The sequence below is a fragment of the Hyla sarda genome, chromosome 11 (genome assembly GCF_029499605.1).
Source record: "Hyla sarda isolate aHylSar1 chromosome 11, aHylSar1.hap1, whole genome shotgun sequence".
NCBI lineage: Eukaryota > Metazoa > Chordata > Amphibia > Anura > Hylidae > Hyla > Hyla sarda.
The window spans coordinates 36,564,877-36,586,884 of NC_079199.1; positions in this window are offsets into that span (position 1 = coordinate 36,564,877).

The following is a 22,008-nucleotide window of genomic DNA, read 5'->3' on the forward strand; positions in this document are numbered from 1 at the left end:
TCTATGCAGGAAGGCTTTTCCATGCATCCACTACTCTCTCAGTAAAGTAATACTTCCTCATATTACTTTTAAATCTTTGCCCCTCTAATTTAAAACTATGTCCTCTGGAACCACCCCAGCCTGTCACATTTACTATAATATATGCCAGTGACTGTTGGAAATCTATGGCAGCTCATAGCTGGCATAGATTCCTAAGACTGGCACATGATCAGTAACTGAAATAAAAAGGATGGAAAAGCGCTCCACTGTGAAGGACAATGAACAAAAGGAGGTGAGCCCCTAACAATAGAGAGACTCACGAGATGGTGTTGTGCTATAGAGGCACAACGCTCTAGCAGGCATATAATCCTTTCGGAAGGTTGGGATGGAGACTCCACCTGGATATCCACCTAGGACTGCAGCTTATCCCGCCCTCGGCTAGGCATAGGGAACGTGAAATGAAGAGTGTGCACTTTTTGTGGTGCACAGGTAATAGGGATATTTCAGCGCTGTCCACAACCAAGGTAAAAGGTAAAGGTATTCATTACATGTAACGCGTTTCAAGGACGCTCCGTCCTCTTCCTCAGACAATGTCTGAGGAAGAGGACGGAGTGTCCTTGAAACGCGTTACATGTAATGAATACCTTTCCCTTTTACCTTGGTTGTGGACAGCGCTGAAATATTCCTATTACCTGTGCACCACAAAAAGTGCACACTCTTCATTACATGATCAGTAAGACCACTTAGACCAGCATATAAAATGTAGAGTAAATAATTCAGGAAGAGAAATGCACAGGAACAGGAACAAATTTACATGAGTTTTTGACCAGACAGCAGAATCTTGGTACTATATGGGGAAAAGAGTGATGAAGGATGAGTGAACTCTTAGTAAATACAGGCCCTCAGATTACTTGTGCTCTCCTACTTGTTACAAAATGGAAAAGTGGAAATATTGTCCTTAAGTGATGAGTGGTAATGTGCTGTCCAGGTCACTTCTAATCAGGTGAAGAATTCTTGATGGAACACAGCTTTGTCTTGTTTGACCTTGAAAGATGGACTTCTTCCGTCAGAAAGTGCTCGACCTTTCTGAACAATCATATGTCTGTCAGGCAGCGGCGGTTCTTGTCTGCTATTTGACAATCTCCTTACATGGCATCTGTTCACTAAATAGATACAAAATGCAAATTGCCAGTCTATGTATGCATTTATTTTGCATATAAATAACCATGATCGAGCCTGCTTATTATACACATCAAAACAATGACAGGCCGACGACAAAGAGAAAATGCTAAATAAATGTCTATCCACAAGTGCGCTGAGCAGTGGGCAAATACAGAAGGTACTTGTTGTCAAATGACTGTATGGTCGTGTGCGGTTGGTGTACATTTACATTGTTGTGACCTATAACCTTTGCTGTGTATTGTACTGTCATGTTTTGTGTGATTGTAATTTATTGTATGACTTGTAATGACTGAACGATCAGTAAAGCTCTTTCAATAACATATAACATTTGCAGTAGTTGTTTCTGTGACTTAACTATATTATTCACGTTATATTATGATGTGCTTAAATGTATAAAATGGGAGGGCACCTGATACATACGCCTTGTAGTCTGCGCCATACTAAGGATCTAGGGGGACTCCACCTCCTGTTCTCTCTGAAAAATGAAACACTGTTGCAGGCATTGCTCAGAATGAGACTTCTGTGGATATTTTGTATTAAAAGTCAAATGTGATCCACCCTCCCTACCCCCTTAGACCCCAACCCCCTTCCTGATCACAGACTGTAATGTGTTGTTGTTTTTTCACTTTGTTTCTTCGATATCGAGTGATGAAGTGGAGTGTTAGTGTAGCATGTGGTATAGTGTATAGCTTAGGAAACCTGTGCTGTATATTGTACTGTCATGCTTTGTGTGATTGTAATTTATTGTACGACTTGTAATGACGACTGAACGATAAATAAAGCTCTTTCAAATTTGTTGACAAAATAAAAACACAAATAAAAAGTAACATAAAATAATAAATGGTATACTGTACAATAACACGTTTTGGGAGGGGACACATCCTTCCTCAGATTGCAGTACAGCAGTCTGATGAAGGGAGGTATCCGCTCTCAAAACGTGGCCTCTGCTTTTTTGTCTCCTCATCGCTTCTATGCTCTCTGATGGCTCTTTGAAGATCTCATTCTATGAAGCCTCTAGGGCTCAATGCAATATCTGCTACGGGACCTCTTCTTGCCATTTCCTTTTATGTGCCAAAAATCCTTTGACCTGAGTACAACTACTATCATTGCACCCAATATACCGTAGCTACAACCCTGATACAAGCCAAAAAGAGCTTAAGCGTTTTGTGTGTCTTTCTCTTTCAAAATTTATAGGAATCATTGGCTTAAATGTCTTCATAGATGTCAATGAAGAGGGCCATGTGCCTGTGTGGCCACGTCTCAGATGGATCAACCACCAAAATGTCTCTCTTAATTTTGAATTACAAATTTGGCCCAGAATGCATGACAATGCCCTATGGCAGTGTTTCCCAACTAATGTGCCTTTGGATATCCAGTCATGCTGGGAGTTATAGTTTTGCAACAGCTGTAGGCTGGTTGGGAAAACTGCTATATGGGCCTAAATGGACAAAAAAAGTCTTATTTTCACCTCTTCTCTTACTGTATTGTGGTAGAGGGTTTGATGCAAAGGGCAGATGGAATTACCCTAGGGGTAGATGGCATCAACCCCTTGTATTTGTGACGCCAGGGTGTGGTTTTTCCTCAATATCACCCGAAGGTATACTGCTGGATCCTGGGCTAGGCACGGGGGCAATAATGACTCTGACGCCGAGTTACAGACAACGGTAGCTTTACTGAGGTTAGACAGGTGGAAAAGTCTATACAGATCAGCCAGGCCCATGGAGGTGACCAGTGACTTCAGAGACCTAAAAGGGGTTGTGCGCTGCCCTGCCTTTCGGAGCTCCGCTCGCAGCGTCCGGAAGTTCATTACTCTGAATGCTGTGTGCGGGCTTCCGTGTTCGCGGCCGCCCCCTCGTGACGTCACGCCCAGCCCCTCGTGACGTCATGCCCGCCCCCCTCAACGAAAGTCTATGGAAAGGGGGCGCGACCGCGAGGGGCCGGGTGTGACGTCTCGAGGGGGCGGCCGCAAACACGGAAGCCCGCACACAGCATTCGGAGTAATGAACTTCGGACGCTGCGAGCGAAGCTCCGAAAGACAGGGCAGCGCACAACCCCTTTAAGGGCTTGACTATAACTTTGACTTGACTATCTTGTAACTGACAAAACTGTGACTGTGGCAGGTTTGCAGGTTTGTAGCTTGTGGCTGCAGACTTGACTTGAGGCCTCCTATGACCCTGGACACACACTTAGGCATGACTTGACTAGACCTCAGCAAGAAGCAAGGGAGAGAGCAGAGGCTCCACCCAGGGCTTATATGGGGGAGACTCTAGGAGGTCCCATTGGTCATCCTGAAGTCACCTGGTCACTGATAGCTCCTGGGTAACTCACATGGTAAACAGTCTTAAAGTGACAACGCTTTCTTCACACATTACACAGTATAATACAAAATAAACATATTTACATGGGGGACAGATGCAAGGGGGCCCAGGGGACACTGAAGGGAGGCTGCCTGACAGGACAGCAAGGGTACAGGGTAACACCTCCTGTACTGGGCCACCACAGTATTATATGTATTATGATGTGCATTGTTGTCCCTTATATGCCTCCTAATTTACACCAGTAGTATGGCTTCCTTTTGGAATGCTAGCCATGATGCTGTCATGCAACCACTGAACAAAAGATTTGGCTGGTCACTGATCAACTAGTTAATGATCACCTTTGGTAACATCACACACAGTCACGTGATTAAGGTCCCGACTTTTGTGCTGTGTTTGTGTTGTATTGTTTGCCTTGCACTCATTCAGAAGGATAAATGGGATAGTTCAGAGATCAAGACCAAGATTAGAGATAGACCAAGCTGGCCAAATTTTGCACCAATACCCTAGGTACAATAGGGTTAACAGGAATACGATAAAGGAATTTGGAGCTCAAGGTCTAAAAAATATATGGACAAAGATGAGTTAAAAATCAATTAATTTATTGTATTAAATAAAATAAGTGGTCAAATGCATATACACAGTCCACCCACAGGGCGCTTGTGGGTGGTTATGGTAAGAGATATGCAAAGAAAAAAAAAACATATAAAAAATAATAAATAAATAAGGATAGCAGCATCAAATATATATAAAACCTTAAAAAGTCCTATGCGTAATGCGGAATGATGTGGATCATGGAATAAATATACGGTATGTATGCAAAGATTGTGGCGATTGTTAACAATGTTCATCAATAATGCGCAAGTGAAATTAGAGATGATCCTGTAATAGATACTGGCACATGGTACCGCCATTTGAGTGAGTCCTCCCTGGTCCTTGCAGTGAGAGCAGCTGCGAGCGGAGTATCTCGCTGGGTCCGCGGTGCTAGCTGCGGTGGCACCTCTGATTGATTATATCTCGATTTTACATGTTTGGACATTCTTCAATACATTTACTGCACTATACACTTTGTTTTAGACCTTGGCGTTGGTGTGCGGGCTCAGGTATGTCCTTCATATAAGGATATACTGGCTAATGTCTTAATTTGACATCAGTTTTGAGGGTTAGCTAACGTCATTGTTTACATCTACCACAGTAGTGCACCTATATTGTGGTACTTGTGACCATCTGCAGGCATCCTCCATTGTATGCACATTATGCTGGGGATTGCCCATAGTAATGAACCACAAATGCTGGACCTCCACCCCAGCATAGGTGCACAACTGCACTTGGGGTTGAGCACCTCCTGCCATGTCAGACCACGTCAATGTAGTTGTTTATTATTTTAGACAGACCATTCCCATTTTAATGGAAAGTGTGGATCCACCCCATTTTTTCCTGATCCACCCCCATTTTTCCTTATCACTTTAAGAGCAGCACTAATGAGTAGGTCTATGTAAAGCTCATATCCAGTCCTATCATCACCTTATTGCAAATATCTATTTTACTGAAGAAGGAACCTATGGAGGTTCCGAAACGTGTCTAATATAGATTTAGCACCACCACCACTGTAATACTACTATACTACATTTTATCTCATATCGCTCTCTGATATATATATATTTTTCGGAGTCCTTGTCCGTACCTTTTGGGAAACCTCAGACCTGGCGCGCAGACTTTACACCAGGCAGAAGCCGGCTCGCTGACTTCATCTGTCGTACTTGCACACTGTCAGATGTGCCGGCAAGTGCTACAAGAACAACATACTGCAGCGAAATAAGAACTACACACCGTAGCCAGCACAGCGGACTTAGCGAGATACCCCCCGCTTCACCACATCCAGGTCTGCATACTGAGAGGGCTCGCGGAACTCCACAAGCAGCCGCTCTCACTGCAAGAACCAGGAAGGACTCTCTTAAACGGCTAAGGGTGAGCGGTACCGTGTACCAGTATCTATTACAGGATCATCTCTCATTTGCGCATTATTGATGAACATTGTTAACAATCGGCACAATCTTCTCATACATGCCGTATGTTTATTCCATGATTTACATCATTCCGCATTCCGCACAGGACTAATCTTTTCCCCCCTTCATATTGGAACATTGGAACATTATTATCAGCATTGTTTTTACTGCAGTTGAGTGGTGGCCCCCCCTTTTTTCAGCTTTTTAAGGTTTTATATATATATTTTATGCTGCTATCCTTATTTATTTATCATTTTATATATATATATATATATATATATATATATTTATTTTTTTTGCACCATTTGTACATTTATCTTACCATAACCACCCACAAGGGCCCTGTATATGCATTTAACCACTTATTTTATTTAATACAATAAATTAATAGATTTTTAACTCATCTTTGTCCATATACTTTTAAGACCTTGAGCTCCAAACTCCTTTCTCGCATTCAGTATAGGGACTGTCATCCAGCTGGGTATCTGTCACTTGTGGTACCAGCCCTGGGTTAACAACAAACTAAACAGTTAACAGGAAAAACACAAAATGCACAAACTAAATGTATAAGCAACATCAACTAGGTGGGATGGTAACAGAGATAGCGGCCCAGTACAGAAACAGCAAGAGTAGTCAGAGAATGAGGCAAGAGATAAAAGACATGCAATCTTAAAGCCAATATTCCAGGCAAGAAACACTGGAGTGAGTGGAGTATAAAAAGCCAGTCCAGTGAGGCATGGATGCTGGGACCGAACGCCATTAGACGAAGGCTCCACCCCATTCTGATAGATGTGGGATAACGCCTGCTGTGTAAACAGGGGGAAACAGAACTCCTGGATTTTAAGAGAGGCATGGAAGTAACAATGATGCAGTAAGCCCAGCCTTAAGGAGGTATTTCAAGATTTTTTTTTATTTGACTATGCTACAGGGGCTGTAAAGTTAGCGTAGTTCATTATATAGTGTCTGTACCTGTGTGTTACGGATTTTCACCCCCATATGTATTTTTAACAGCATACGAAATGACTGTTTTTCCCAGGTTGCAATGTGGCCGAGACCTGACCTCACTAGTCGCACCCTGATTGAAAACCACAGGTCTTTTGAATGGATGCGGCTCATTTATGTTTCAATGGGTGGGGTGGCTGATGTGTGGGAGGGAGGAAAATGGAATTATGGGATTTGTAGGCAAAGAAGAAAACTCAAACAGGAAATACCAGTTCACAAAAAGCTAGCCACAGTGTTATGGTAATCTCACAACATAGTCATTTAGCACCAAGACAAGCACAGATCCTTTCTAAGCATGTCCATTACTGTCTGGCAGATATGTACTAAAATCACCTTATGGTGGATAACCACTTTAAGGAGGTAACACTGATGCTTACACCTCCTGGTGGTGGGAGATTTAAATAGCAGGCTAATTAGTGGTGTCACATGTGATTGCGGTTTCTTACCGTCACCAGCATTCCTTACACTTGTATTCCCTGTGTACTTGACCTGTTATCTGACCATTGCTTGTTCCTGACTATTTGTTTGCATGCTGACTTTGTGGTACTCTACCCTCCTAGTTTGACCCTTGCTTGTTTTGACTTGTTGCTGGTTCAGATTTTGTACTGCATTCCCCTGTAGGTTTTGCCTCTCTGGCTTGTCCTTGGTTTACACTTTAGTCTGCTGATTTTGTACCTTTCTGCCTATGTGTTGCTTACTTAACTTGTCTAACTTCTCTGACACCCCTGCTGTTGCCCAGTTGAGGGCTTATGTTTAGGGCAGATTGTCCAAGTATTGGGACAGTGGTTGCTGCGAGATTCAGGTCTGCACTGAACCTTACCCTGAACATGACAGCATGCATTTTTTCAGTGGGACAAAAGATTATAAGGCACTGCCAGACTCCTATAAAGCAGCCTTTTTTCTCCAGGATTGGAGCAGAATGGACCATGTTGAAATCTAGAATGCTGTATCCTTTTTTTTTGTAGATCAGGAGAACCTTATATGCGTTAGATACTAAACCCATCCTGCCAAAATCAGTGGCTTAGTTTAACTTTATGTTGAACTTTTATGTTGAACTTTGTTCGTGAATAGGAATTATGAGTTTTCATCTGTTGGCCTCCACCTCAGGCCTCCATATGATTGCCTACGATCACAGTTAGGTGCAGTTATTGAACAGTTGGGGGTGGCAGGTCCCTCACGTAGGCTGAACTCCTCAGAACCTTTCACTTCTTTCTTGACATCATTAAATGTTTGAAAACTCATCCGTCCACATGAATGAGTTTGTGAGAAAAAATGTTTAGAAAATTAAATTGAGAAGGGAATGCCATTACAAGTAGCTTAATGTCCCAGTAAATGTATATGCAGAATTAGACATATACACTTAAAGAGATATCTCCGGTGTGTGGCCAAGATATGCCTTTGAGTTTTTCATCACATTCCTCCCCTTGTCTTTGATTTCTGTAGTAAGTGCTGTATGGGGAGCCTAACCCTTTGACTGGTTAATTTTTTTTTTTAACACTAACAGATCGCGCGTTGGGTCCTCCCATGTAAGCCTCAGGAATCCACAGCTGGATTGCATTCTGGAACACCCAGGATTCATGACACTGCAAAGATTAAAATGGTGTCTCCAGAAAGCTTGAGGAGCACAAGTTAAAGATTGATTATGGACAAAGTAGCAGGAGGCAACTTAGTCTGGCCTGGCCGATAAGGCCTTCATCAATCTTACACATCCTCACTTTACTAATGCTGCCACAAAGCCATCCCAATGATTTGAACCACTCATAAAAATCAGATGGAACATTTAAGCAACGCATATTTGCAGAAGAATGTTTGTTGTCTGCCTCACATCCTGGATATTCAGATTTTTCCTTTGTTTCATTTATTTTTTTTTTTTTATAACATTGCTCTCTATTTTAAAATTATACAACAGATGGAACTTGAGGCCTATTAAATGTTTTCTAAGGGAATATTATAAGAATAATAGTGTGGAAGGCTGACATAGGTAATAGTGTTGCTCGCGAATATTCGCAATGCAAATTTTATTCGCGAATATCGCATATTCGCGAATTCGTGAATATTCGCGAATATAGCACTATATATTCGTAATTACGAATATTCGTTTTTTTTATTTTTTTTTCACAGTACACATCATAGTGATCATCCCTCTCTGCTTCCAGCTTGTGTGGTGTAAAGAAGGCCCTAATACTACTGTGTGAGACTGGCGTACGAATTTTCGCATATGCTAATTTTCGCATATGCTAATTTTCGCATATGCGAAAATAAAACGCAAATATTACGAATATGCGAATTTAGCGAATATTCGTCCATATATTCGCGAAATATCGCGAATTCGAATATGGCCTATGCCGCTCAACACTAAATTAGGTAAGAGTTCAGTCTATACTATGCCAGCTATGAAAATATTTTTTATATTAACATATTATGTATTTGGACCAACACCAGCACCAGGAAACTAAAGTTGACAATAAAACAAGCAGAATCTAGAACAAGAGGAAAATCCTGAAGAAGATTCTGCTGAACATTGTTTTGCGCCAGGGGACATGTGCAGTGGTCCCTCAACATATGATGGTAATCCGTTCCAAACGGACCATCGTTTGTTGAAACCATTGCATGTTGAGGGATCCGTGCAATGTAAAGTATAGGACAGTGGTCTACAACCTGAGGACCTCCAGATGTTGCAAAACTACAACACCCAGCATGCCCGGACAGCCGTTGGCTGTCCCGGCATGCTGGGTGTTGTAGTTTTGCAACATCTGGAGGTCTGCAGGTTGAAAAACACTGGTATTGGAGGTTATACTCACCTGTCCCTGCCGCTCCGGACCGTCACTGCTCGTCACCGCTGCCCTGGATGTCGCCTTCCATCGCTGTCCCCGGGGTGTCCCCGATGCTCCGGCAAGGCCTCTGCTTCCCCGGCATCCTCACTCTCCATCGCCGCCATCACGTTGCTACGCACGCCGCTCCTATTGGATGACGGGACCGTGTGCGCAGCGACGTGATGACGACGATGGAGAGCGCCGGCGATGCAGGGGATCCCGAAGAGGACACTCCGGAGCCCCGAGGACAGGTAAGAGACCATCACCGAAGCACACGGGGCACCGTAAATGGCTATCCGGTGGCAGCTGAAGCAGTCAGCACTGCCTGATAGCCGTTTATGCGATGGCCCCGACATACAAAAGCATCGTATGTTGATGCTGCCTTCAACACGCGATGACCTCTGAGAGGCCATCGCATGTTGAAATGATCGTATGTCGGGGCCATCGTAGGTCGAGGTGTCACTGTATGTGCATTAGGAAATGCTTGTGGTGATGACTGTAGTGGGTTGGTATGGTGGGGGTAATAGTTTCTGAGATGTCATGTGGCTCGAGTGGTACAACTGTATGTCCCTCTGTGAGCCCACAATGTCCTTTTTAATGGAAGCTGTTCCTCTACGGCTGCTGGAGGTATGGAGGGGTTTGTGACGTCAAGCCATGGGCCCTCCATTCATGTCTATGGGAGGGGGTGTGATGGCTGTGGTTGCCCGTCATCTGGCACGGAGCGGAGTTGACTGGGCTGCTATGCCAAAGAAAGCGGGGAGGGTCCTAGCGGCTGGACCCCCGCGATCAGACATCTTAAGATGCTTAGGGGCAGAGTACCCCTTTAAGGGTAGGGTCACACGTAGTGCATCCAGTGCGTATTTGATGCTGCGGATGCAGCAATCTGCCGCTACAAGCAGAAGCTGCGAGTCGGGCATGCGCATGTACAGTGTACTCTAGACATCGCGGCTGCACTCAGCCTAGCTCAGGGAGCAGGGACAGGAGTAAGAATATTGGGGGAAATTTATCAAAAATCTGTGCACAGGAAAAGTTGACCAGTTGCCTATAGCAACCAATCAGATTGCATTAGGCAACTGGTCAACTTTTCCTGTGCACAGGTTTCGATCCATTTCCCCCATTGTGGCAAACTTGTATGAAGTGTGTCTAGCTACACCTGAGGCTCACTGTGCCAGTCTCCTCTTCAGAGCATGCTTGTACTTAAGCCAAAGCTCATACTGACGTACTAAATCATTGTTCCTACCTCTAATCCCAGGAGAGGGGTTGGTTTGGGGTCAGGGTGTGAAAACTATTGTAAAAGAGCTGAAAATGTGTCAATTCTTCCTTTCCACTGTACAGAAATTACATTTTGCAAAGACAATGCATGCACAGTTAGCAAACTTTAACCCCTTACACTGTGTAGAGAATGCAGTCTATGCATTGTTTTACTTCAGAAATACAAATTTATGGATATAGTGATATAGGCCTTAAAGGGGTACTCTGCCCTTAGACATCTTATCCCCTATCCAAAGGATAGGGGATAAGATGTCAGATCGCTGCTGGGGACCCCTGGGATTTCCACTGCGGCACTGCACTATCATTACTGCGCTGAGCGAGTTCGCTCTGTGCGTAATGACGGGCAATACAGGGGACGGAGCAGCGTGACGTCATGGCCCCACCCCTCATGACGTCATGGCCCCGCCCCCTTAATGCAAGTCTATGGCAGGGGCGTGACGACCGCCACGCCCCCTCCCATAGACTCGTATTGAGGGGGCGGGCCTTGACATCACGAGGGGCGGAGACGTGACATAACGATGCTCCGGCCCCTGTATTGCCCGTCATTACGTGCAGAGCGAACTCGCTCTTCGCAGTAATGATAGCGCAGTGCCGCAGTGGAGATCCCGGGGGTCCCCAGCATCGGGACCGCGGCAATCTGACATCTTATCCCCTATCCTTTGGATAGGGGATAAGATGTCTAGGGGCGGAGTACCCCTTTAAGCACTTGAGACACAAATTTGACTATCCAGCAATTGTTATAATATTCGGCATAGCAGCTGGTATAGATGTGCTGGGCCGCCGCAACACCAAAACTGAACTCACTTTTTTCTTGTCATCATTAAATGCCCCAAAATTCTGGTGCAAAATCCAGGCACAGTTTAAGCCAACTAGACTAGACTAGACAGTCTAAGAGTATGGCAGATTCATCTGACATCCCGATACATTATGATAATTCTGGCACATTCTTAGTCTGCCTAGTCTATGTTTACACTTTTTAAGAATAAGACAATTTTAGTAAATCTAAAGCGGGAATATTCAAAATGCGATTTTTTACCGCGAATATCGGCACTTCGCGATTTCGTGAATGTTTAGAATATAGTGCTATATGTTCGCAGTACACATCACAACAATGATGTGTACTGTGTAAAAAAAAAAGTGAGGATGCAAATACAGTTGTCAGAGGTTAGCAATAGAGATGAGCGAACTTACAGTAAATTCGATTCGTCACGAACTTCTCGGCTCGGCAGTTGATGACTTATCCTGCATAAATGAGTTCAGCTTTCAGGTGCTCCGGTGGGCTGGAAAAGGTGGATACAGTCCTAGGAGACTCTTTCCTAGGACTGTATTCACCTTTTCCAGCCCACCGGAGCACCTGAAAGCTGAACTCATTTATGCAGGATAAGTCCAACTGCCGAGCCGAGAAGTTTGTGACAAATCGAATTTACTGTAAGTTCGCTCATCTCTAGTTAGCAACATCCCTAGCAACCAATAGGAAAGTTGCCCACCCCTTCACTATATAAGATGCTTCACAGCAGTGTTTTTTTGCAGTTTCATGTGGTTGTGAGAGGAGATTGAACACTGTCTGTGCTGTTTTTTTTTTAAAAAGCAAATCAAATTATATACAGTGACCCCTCGACCTACGATGGCCCCGACATATGATAATTTCAACATGCGATGGCCTCTCAGAGGCCATCGCATGTTGAAGGCAGCATCAACATACGATGCTTTTGTATGTCGGGGCCATCGCATAAACGGCTATCCGGCAGCGCAGACTGCTTCAGCTGCCACTGGATAGCCCCGTGAGCTCCGGTGATGTTTCTTACCTGTCCTCGGGGCTCCGGCACGTCCTCTTCGGGATCCCCTCCATCGTTGGCGCTCTCCATCGTCGTCATCTCGTCGCTGCGCACGCCGACCCATCATCCAATAGGAGCAGCGTGCGTAACAACGTGATGGCGGAGACAGAGCGCGCGGATGCCAGGGAAGCAGAGGCCTTGCCGGAGCGTCGGGGACACCTCGGGGACGCGGCGACAGCGATGGATGGTGACATCCCGGGCAGCGGTGACGAGCGGTGATGGTCCGGAGCGGCAGGGACAGGTCAGTACAACTTCCTCTAACAGTGGTCTTCAACCTGCGGATCTCCAGATGTTGCAAAACTACAACACCCAGCATGCCCGGACAGCCGTTGGCATGCTGGGTGTTGTAGTTTTGCAACATCTGGAGGTCCGCAGGTTGTAGACTACTGTCCTATACTTTACATTGCACGGATCCCTCAACATACGATGGTTTCAACAAACGATGGTCCATTTGGAACGGATTACCATCGTATGTTGAGGGACCACTGTACTGAATTGATAGTCAGTGTTAGATAAGGTAGGTTAGTTTAGCCGATAGGTTCTAGTGTAGGGTACAGTGTTAGTTAGTTGAAAGATGTAATCGTGCATGCGCACTAGACGTATTTCATTACGATTTTCGCATGGAAAAAACATAGCGAATATGGGAATTTCGCAAACATAGGACGAATATTCGTCTATATATTCGCAAAATATCGCAAATTCGAATATGGCCCCTGCCGCTGATCACTAGATCTAGCCAATAGAATTTTGATTAGTATTTTCACTTCATACCAGGAGTGAGTCCAAAACACAAATCTTTCCATTTAGCTGGAGGACAAAAGAGGATCAGAGCGCGATCCTAGTGTAATATCTTTTTGTATAAAATGCAATGTATACAGGACAATTCCTCTCACCAAAGTTGGTTATGCTAAGAGCACAACATCTCTGTTCGCATATAAGAGGCAGCAGCCCTGGAATTCCCGGTTTTCCACTGGATCCTAGCCGTCAGCAGTAGAGTTCAGAGCAAAAGAAAAAACTTCCAGTTCTGGGCTTATCCCAAAAGTTGTAGATTTATTAATAGTAAAATGGGATAAAATAGGCATTACTGTTGCATACTGCGCTCCGGCCACAGACACCGGCCGTGAGCGCAGTGTCCCCGACCGCCGACAGGGCCGGGATTCGCACCGCGGGACGCGCCCGCATGCGAATCCTGCCCCGTCTCTTGCCTCACTCCACTCCTGAAGCTGCTTCCTATCAGCCCCGGCGTGCGCGTCCCCATCCCTTAGGGCGCGCGCGTGCTGGAGCTTTGGAATTTAAAGGGCCAGTGCACCATGTTATAAATTATTTGCATCTCCCACACCCCTCTGCCAGATCTTCAGTGCTCATTGCCTAAGAGAAAGCATTCCCATTGCCTGTTTTGCCTACCCGTGTTTCCTGACCTTCCTGCTATGTTTTTTGACTCCGAATCTTTGCCGCCTGTTTTGACCTTCTGTTACGCTGACTATGCCTCTGCCTCATCCTCCAGTAACCCGCATTGTCCAGTTACCTGTGTGGTCGAGCCGCATCGGGGGTAGCGACCTGGATGTCGCCTACCGCAGCAAGCCCATCCTGCCTTGTGGCGGGCTCTGGTGAAGACCAGCAGCACCTTAGACTACGCTCCCCGATACGGTCCGAGTCATCAGCCACACAGGTAGAGGATCCACATCCAGTTTCGTGACAGCCCGCATTCAGGTACGTGACAATTACATGCAGAGTTCAATGAGTTTCGGGTCGATGACACTGCATGTCTTGAGAAAGGGCTCAGTACGAGCCCGAAATGCGTTGAACACTGCATGTAATTCCTATTTTATCGCATTTTACTATTAATAAATCTACAACTTTTGGGAGAAGCGCCAGGACTGGATGTTTTTTCTTTTGCTATGAACTCTACAAATCTTTCTATTATCATTTGTGGGTTCCCTGGCTCCCTTTAGTGGTGGCTCCAAGCAGGCAGAATATCTTTACATGTCTTTGCAGGGAATTTGGAGTCTATATTAGAAAAGATTCTGAGAACTTTACGGAAATAATACACATTATATTAGCATATTATGCTGAGGGTTACTGCACCTGGTCACTATTAGTACTATATGATTATTTCTACCTTATTTAGGCTGTGAGCACTTTTACAGGCTAGAATATATTATATGATCATTTTCCTGTGCTCAGGACGTACACTGGCACGCACAATGGGGGAGATTTATCAAAACCTGTGCAGAGGAAGAGTGGTGCAGTTGCCCATAGCAACCAATCAGATTGCTTCTTTCATTTTCCACAGGCCTCTAAAGAGGCCTGTGGAAAATGAAAGAAGCAATCTGATTGGTTGCTATGGGCAACTGCACCACTCTTCCTCTGTACAGGTTTTGATAAATCTCCCCCAATATCCTTCTTCTCTGTGGTAATGTCACATATCACTCCAGCTTTCTCTGACCTAATGACCGGGTTCATAATTCAGCGTAGTCCAAGCTCATTATGGAAACTATTAGGAATAACCTCCGACTGCTGGATTAAAACATTTCTAATGAGAGGTTTGATTTGTGGTCCAGAAAAAAGGCTGAGAAGAACGATTCTATGACTCCAGAAAGTCTGTAGCCGACCATTACCCAGGAGCCACTGTGCTGGCTACATTCAAAGTGTCCTGTTACATAGTAAAACGTTATTAGGGAGTCTTATATAAGATATATAAGATAATATACATCCATATGTATGTTCTATATATTGTGAAAATACTTTTGTAACAAATAGTATATTTTTTTTCAATATCTCCATTCCTTTGGGTGGTAACCAATATGGCAATATATCACTTGGAATATCATGACCCCTAAACAACGCACATGTCTAGCACTACCAATGCACTTCTGTACTGCTGCCCAACTGGCCAGTGCCCCCAATAGAATTTAAGGAGTACTCCGATTTAAACATTTATACCCCCATGGGCATTTATGTTCCCCATGGCTGTACCTCTCTGCGCATGTACTTATTTCTTAAATCGGTCCAGCCATTCTCCCGCTGCGGGGTCCTGTATTTTCTGCCACTTCCTAGTTATGGTGGTGTGGAGGATGACGTAAAAATCGTCATCCCCCATGCTGCATTGCTACAATTTCTTGTGCCTCCCTCCTCCTCATCCCCTCCCCTCTCTCCTACCTAATAATTTTAATAAAAACGCCCCCCCGCTGCCACCCATACCCCTAAACACACCCCTATCATCTTTGTCTCCCTCCCCCTCCATTCCCCTGCACCAATGAAAGATGGCTCCGCCGCTGCACTCAGCAGAGATATAGCTATGCGAGCACAAGCATGCGCTCTGAATTGAGGCTACGCTAGAAAAGTTACTAAGTCATTTGTAGAATATCCCTGTTAGTTACGCGAGCATATCTATCAGGGATGTCAGTGGCCTACAATTATCACATGTCCGGTCCCGGGGAGGTTGTATGTGCGCACGCGCGGCTGGATCGCGCTGATAGGCGGAGGATATTCTGACGCGTTTGCACAGCCCAGCCAATGACGGCTGTGCAAACGAAGACTATATGAATATGCAAAGGATGGGAGTGACTGGATCGCGGCGAGGTGGGCAGGCTTAGAGAGGAGAAGACTATGAGAGTGGTGACGTTTTGTTCCAAGATGGCCGCGGTTGTCTGAACACACAGGGTACGAAATTCATAATTCTGGCAGACTGTACTTCCGGATATCGGAAAAGTCGGGGATGCATGCAAGTGTGAGTACTGAAGTAATTGACTTTATTATATAACTTCGTGCTAGCTGCACAATGCCATAAAATAACTTTGCTCCAGAGTACTCCTTTAAGCTTGCACCTTGGGTTTAAATGGGCACTAGGGCTTGAACAAAAATGCCTTAGTCTCTCTTCCTTAAAGAGTAACTCTCATTAAAATGCATTTTTTGCTATTGCACTCCTTATGGTAAATAAAAAAGATTTCTAATATACTTTGGTTAAAAAAAAGGAAGTTTTCTATGTTTTATTTGTGCTTAAAACAGCTCAAGAGCACATTTACCCCCATCTCATACACAGACTTAGGACCGAAGCCCAAACACAGTAAGTGCATCCTGGAGTGCTAAGGGGGTGGGGGATGTCCAACCAACAGCATATGGCAGTTAAATGTGAGAGGAGCTATGATTGGATGAGGCTGGACACACCCCCTCAGCACTTCAGGCTACACTTCCTGTGTTTGGACCTCGGTCCTAAGTCTGTGTTTGAGATGGGGGAAAATGTGCTCTTGAGCTTTTTTAAGCACAAATAAAACATAGAAAACGTAATTTTTTTTTAAACAAAGTATATTAGAAATCTTTTTTATTTACCATAAGGAGTGCAATAGCAAAAATTTATTTTAATGAGAGTTACCCTTTAAGGAAGAGAGACTAAGGCATTATTGTTCTAGCCCTAGATATTCCTTTTAGGAAGAGGGTGCAACTACTGTTGCTCTTTAGCTCAATATCTATACAGAAACCCTTATAGGTCCTAGAGAAAAGGGCCCTGCCCGGAAGAAAGGTATAATGAAAATAAACAGAAAAGCTAAAATGTTCTGGATTTTCTTCTCTATTAAAGGGGTAGTCCGGCCTTAGACATCTTATCCCCTATCCAAGGCCGTTGGGAACCCCCGCGATCTCTGTGCAGCACCCGGCATGAGGCGAGGGTGTGTGGTATGACATCACAAGGGGGTGTGGTCTGACAGTTTGGAAAAACAGCGTTTCCAAGACTGGAGCGGTACCCAGCACAGAATGGATATGGGGTAAGGTGTCTAAGGCCGGAATACCCCTTTCAAGATAAGCAGAGCTAATCTCTTTATTTCTTCCATGTTGGCTTGTAAATGGTAGACAGGGTGGGATTTAGTTAAGGGCTGGGGTTTAATGTTTCTGGAGTCTTAATGTTTGTCAAATCTTTATAGTTCTGAATTTAGGTACATAGGTTTTAGTATGGATGCTTAATACCACATCAAAGGGGGAGGGGGCAGAAGATCTACAAAGGATGAATTCATATAGTTTTATTGTATTTTTTGCTTTGATTTTATGCAGAACATTAACTTCCATTGTCAGGTTTAGACCTTTTACTTGATTCCAGTATACTAAAAGGGGTACTCCAGTGGAAAACTCTTTTTTTTTTTTTTTTTTTTTAAATCAACTGGTGCCAGAAAGTTAAACAGATTTATAAATTACTTCTATTAAAAAATCTTAATCCTTTCAGTACTTATTAGCTGCTGAATACTAAAGAGGAAATTATTTCTTTTTGGAACACAGGGCTCTCTGCTGACATCATGACCACAGTGCTCTCTGCTGACATCTCTGTCCATTTTAAGAACTGTCCAGAGCAGCATGTGTTTGATGTTGTGTTCCAAAAAGAAAATAATTTCCTCTGTAGTATTCAGCAGCTAATAAGTATAGGAAGGATAAAAAAATTTTTATAGAATTCATTTACAAATCTGTTTAACTTTCTGGCACCAGTTGATTTAAAAAAAAAAGTTTTTCACTGGAGCACTCCTTTAAGACAAGGATAAGAAATATTAATACTTGTATGGCATCTATAAGAAAGTGTAACCAAGAAGCAAGCAAAGTATTTTGTTTGGCATGTAGCTAGCCCCCTAGGGGGAACGCACGGCCATTGAAACTGTTAATGAGGGTTAGATGTTACACATAAAAATTTGGCTGCCATTTAAATTTATTGCCTAAAGATGGTGAAATGTAATACAGGCCCAGCAGACAAGGCTTTCTCTTGTGTATCTCACTCGCGTCTTATTGCGTCGTCGTGGAATAAACATGGTTCTGTGGTCCAGCCAGTCGGCTATAACTTACAACCTGCAGAGGGGAAAAACATTGTAAAATAAGCAGCTTATTAGATTTAACCCCTCTTAATGCGCAGCATTTTTTAAAGCCGGAACCGTTCCGTTGGTCATGTTGTACCAGATTGTGGACCATTTATGCCACAATTCATTTGATATTGGTTACTAGACTGATGTAAAGAGTTTAAAGGGGTATTCTGACATAGCAATAAAATATGCTGCAATAGGTGATGAAATATGCTGCAGGAGCATTTAGCATTAGTTAATCCTTGTCTGCCCCAGCTCTGAAACCCCAAAAAATCCATTTATCATGTGCATCTATTAGGGATCGACTGATATCGATTTAGGGCCGATACCGATAATCTGTGGAGTTTAAAGCCGATAGCCGATAACTTATACCGATATTCCATTATAAATTATCGGCTATTTATCCCCCCCCCCCCCCGCGACACCGCTGCAGATCATTGATTTAAAGCGGGCGCTGTCACTGTGCGCACTGACAGTGACGTCGCGTTTAGGACGTCACTCATCACTGCGCAGTGCACAGCGTAACTCAGGACGCAGCAGGAGCCAGAAGTAGCGTGAACCCCGGCCCCCGGGAAAGGTAATTATAAAACCGGGGATGGGGGAGGCAATGGAGCCGGGGCGGGCGGTGGGGGGGGGGGCGGCGTGGTGAGCGGGGGGGTGCGTCGCGGTGCTGTGGGGCGGTGGGGGGGGGTGTGATCGCGGTGCGGTGGGGACAGTGCGGTGCGGTGGGGACAGTGCGGGGGCGGGACATTATCGGATTATCGGCAAGGTAATTACGCCTATTATGTCCTAAACACTTCTTTTAGGTTGAGCAAGATGCTCAGTACTACAATTTCCAGAAGGCATTAAAAATCAACATAATTTAGGCCTATTAGTGTGAAGTTGGAGATTTTGTTTTGTGGAAATAATGACTGAAAACACAAAAGTTCATGTATCTTATGTATAAACTATAATACTGTAATATACTGCACATCCTAATCTGCTATAAAGTCTTTATAGGGCGGGGTCTGTCAATTTACAGGGAACAATCCCAAAGTAACCACATTGCCAGGTAGTGGTCATGAATGGTACTGCAACTCGTGGAAAATATTCCATTTGGATGAATCCAGTTTCCTGTCCCAACAAAAAATTACTCTATATTGGGGGGGATGATTCCGAAGAATTGCTTATCCTTATCTAGATTAATTTCTTTTAATTGAAGCAGGCGCTGATTTAATCCAGGCCACAAGTATCAATGTTCCTTTTTATATAAAATAATATTTTTATGTATATTTTGTCTTGCAAACGTACACAAACTTTTGAAGGGAATTCAGGAAGAGATGGTTTCCTGGAACTCGATGTAATTTTTACTCTACCTCAATTTTTATTCGAAACAGAGTTGTTTATTCCAAGTGTTAATGACTATTTGACTGACTGCCCAGACTGAGAGCGAACCACAGACAGGGGACAGCTCAGTTCAAAGGCATGTTTTGTATTGAAGCAATGAAACGACCTTAGTCAGCAGGACTGTTCACTGGCCTGAACCGCACCGCTCTGAAGGAGAACTATGTTTTCATTCCTTCTTTCACCTACTCAGCAGATGTTGCTCGGTTATCATCTTTATCATGACTGCCCTTGTTTCTTATGGTCGGGGAAAAACATCTGCAAACACAGTTAAATCAATTTACTGCCCTCTCCCTCCTATGTGAATTTAGAATCATGTGATTACAAATCATTCATTGTTGCTTGATATTAAGAGCGCTTGAGGTAAAGTTCTATTTATGGTCTTTGGACTAGTATAGAATTCCGTCCAAGAATACTTGGAGAGATTTATAAATGTATCTATTAAAAAATAACCAAATTTTCTTAAAGGGGTACTCCAGCCCTGAAACATCTTATCCCCTATCCAAAGGATAGGGGATAAGATGTCTCACCGCGGTTGTGTCCCGCTGCTGGAGACCCCCGCAATCTTGTGTTCGCCACCCACCTGTTTGAGCTGCATGCTGTGGTGCCAGCTCACAAACAGCCGGGTGGCGACCACAGGGACGGAGTATGGTGACATCATGACTCCGCCCCTGTATGACGTCACCCCCCACTATGCAAGTCTATGAGAGGGGGCGTGATGGCCGTCACGCCCCCTCCCATAGACTTGAATAGCGGGGGCGGGTGTGATGTCACATGGGGGGGCGGAGTCGTGACGTCACCTTACTCCGTCCCCGTGGTCGCCATCCGGCTGTTTGTGAGCTGGCACCACAGCATGCAGCTCAAACAGATGGGTGGTGAACACAAGATTGCGGGGGTCCCCAGCGGCGGGACCCCCGCGGTGAAACATCTTATCCCCTATCCTTTGGAGTACCCCTTTAAAAGGATTGTCTGGTTTAAAAAACGCATTTTAAATATGCCATTAGTGACATAATAGTTGGGTAGGGGGGGTTAAATCAGGTCTCCTGACACAACCGCTCCTGCAGAAAGACCATATGACCTGATGAAAGAGTTGCATAGAAGACAGTGACTTTAGGTCAAACCAAACACACCCTACATTGCTGGGAGACAAGGATCATCCCAGGTAAGTACGCATACCACTTACGCCTGGGCAGGCAAAACATAGCTACATATGTGGTGACCCAGTACAGGAAGTTGTCCTGCCTGGTAAACGTTGCCTCAGGCACTTCCAGTGTCACTGTTCTGGGCCCACTACTCCAGAGTAAATTGTATTTTGTTATGCTGCCATTTTGTGTTATTGACATGTTTATCAGTGTTACTGTAACTTTAGGGGAAGTCATGCAGGGTAAACCATGTTATCCTGATGCCCCAATTGAATGCCCCACCTTAATCCTTAAGTAGTGTTGGGTGTGGAGGAGTTGTTCAGTCTAGTCTCAATCTAGTTTCAGATAGTGTAAACTAGGGTACAGTGAGGAGATGGGCTGGGATAAGTCTGTAATAATCTGAGGAGAAGTCTTAAATCTACAACCACACAACTTCCAAGAACTCCACAGGTACAGTTCCAAGCCTGGTGATAAGCTAAAAGCCCAGGGGGAATATTCTTCAGTCAGTCTAAAGTCAGCATGGGTTGTCACAAGTCTAAAGTTAAAGTATAAAGTCTGAAGTAACTATAATACAGTCAAGCGAAAGTAACTACAAGTCCCAGCAAAGAAACAGGCTCCCAAGGGTTAATCTGCATCTTCCTATTCTGATCTGTACTGTAAAGGATTTTGCCAACATTCCTGCCTCAGTAAAAGATTGTTTTCCATAACCCAGGAGAACTGTCTAAAGTTGGGAACGTGGTGGTTAACGTTACCCTGGCGTTATGAACTGTATATATATATATATATATATATATATATATATATATATATATATATATATATATAATGTTCCACATTATTATTACAGACAGGATTAAAGTAAAAGTTGACACCTACATATAGATAGAACAGGATTCACCATTCACACTAGGTGATGGTCATGGCTCCCTTTCTACTCCTCCCTGAACAAAGGTCACAGAACATGCCTAGAAAACTCTCCCATAGAGGTCAATGAGTTAGCTCCAGACTATATGTTTTTAAAGGGGTACTCCGGTGGGAAAAAAAATTTCTAATCTACTCATGCCAGAGTTAAACAGATTTTGAAATTACTTCTATTTAATAATCGAAATCTTTCCAAAACGTATCAGCTGCTGTATGCTGCAGAGGAAGTTGTATAGTTCTTTACTGTCTGACCACAGTGCTCTCTGCTGCCACATCTGTCCATGTCAGGAACTGTCTGGAGCAGAAGAGGTTTGCTATGGGGATTTT